This window comes from Mytilus californianus, unplaced genomic scaffold (genome assembly GCF_021869535.1).
Source record: "Mytilus californianus isolate M0D057914Y unplaced genomic scaffold, xbMytCali1.0.p SCAF_4, whole genome shotgun sequence".
Lineage (NCBI taxonomy): Eukaryota > Metazoa > Mollusca > Bivalvia > Mytilida > Mytilidae > Mytilus > Mytilus californianus.
In genome coordinates this window covers 27416294-27417966 of record NW_026262690.1, presented here as the reverse complement: position 1 = coordinate 27417966, position 1673 = coordinate 27416294, and positions in this window count along the sequence as shown.

Sequence of the window (1673 nt, the reverse complement as noted above, 5' to 3'; positions counted from 1 at the left end):
TGTGAACTCCTGCTTCACTCTTAGCCAGAACACTTTAATACTTTGTAGGATTGTTTGTCATGATGTGTAAATAACTTTACTGTTCTGCATCTTGTCGGAAGGAAGACAGTAAATTCAATGTCCCTGGTAGTGAGAGTGTCGCCCTTGCTACTTGTTAAAGAACTATTGTAACAACTTTTGAATTGTTTAAAGGTGGACTTTTGCAAGACCAAATTTCTGCCCCTATCCAGCATACCAGCAAATATTGTCCCTTCATACCTCAACCCAATGGTATTAATTTTATGTTATCAACCCTCTTACTGTTTTCAACACATCCTGGGAACTTCACAGAAAGATTGCACAAAAATCAACCAAAAAAGTCAAAAATAAACTGACAATGTCATGGCAAAAAAAAAAGAAATAGACCAAAAGACAAACAACAGTATACAAAACACAACATAGAAAACAAAATACTGAGCAACACAAACCCCACCAAAAACCGGGGGTGATCTCAGGTGCTCTGGAAGTGTAAGCAGATCCTGCACCACATGTGGCACCTGTCGTGTTGGTCATATTAGTAAAAACCGGTGATAAGCCTTATTTGGTAGATCACATTCGGGGAAAAGAGGATGGGATTGTGGTTACGACCATTGGAACAGAGAATTCCATAACGGTCAACCAACTTGTTATCTCACCCGTAAAATTTTCTTGGTTTAAAAGCCTCTTTGTGAGCAGCAACCCTCTATCAAGTGAATTATGATAGGAAATGCAGCTCTGTAATATTGTAATATGCAGGTGCTGCTGGAAGCTGAAATTATTTTATTTGTCGTGAGGTTTTGTTCTCAAAAGACCCTCATTGTCAATTTCTAAATGTAAGTCAAGATATGAGGCAGAATTAACTGAATCTGTTGTATCCTTTATTTCAAGTTCGATGGAATAGATGCGTTCCATATAGTCAGAACACTTATTTAGTGGGAGGACATCATTTATATAGCGGAAAGTGAAGTTGTAGGATAGTGCTAGCTTCTTTTCATTCTTTATAAGATGCTCCTGTATGAAGTACGCCTCATATGAATAAAGAAATAAGTCGGCAAGAAATCCAACATCTTGATAATGTCAGTTTCAGAGAATGTTTTGTTTGATATCAGAGTGATTTTTTACAAAGTACGATTTATTCCTCCCTAAATCATTAAATGACGATTTTTGACAAATTCTGTGTTTTGTGCCAGTTATCTCGAAAAGTTTGATTGATAGGTAGAACGTGTTATGAAGCAGCAAAATAATCAACAAGACAACATTTACAAAAATGCCAAAATGACCAAAACCATTGCCTGACCCATTAGGAGTTTTTGCCTTTCATTTCTTGTCAACTCAACAACATGTACAAATTGAGAAGATTAGCGCTGGACTATGTTTTAGCTTGCACCAAAAGCGTGCATCAATTATATGATCCTTAAGTGAAGTAGTAAACAGTAATATGTGATATGGACAAGATACATATGTGATGACATTTAAGTTGTAGTCCCATCAGAAATGGTAACAGTAATTTTGTAGATATAATGTTGGTGGGGTATGTACAGTGTACAGAGTATTTGTTCAATATTTTTATCTAACTGATTTTATAAGTGCACCGTTATCAATGTGTTCGAGGATACATTGACAAAAGACAACAGTGCCAGTGGTTCATCTGATAG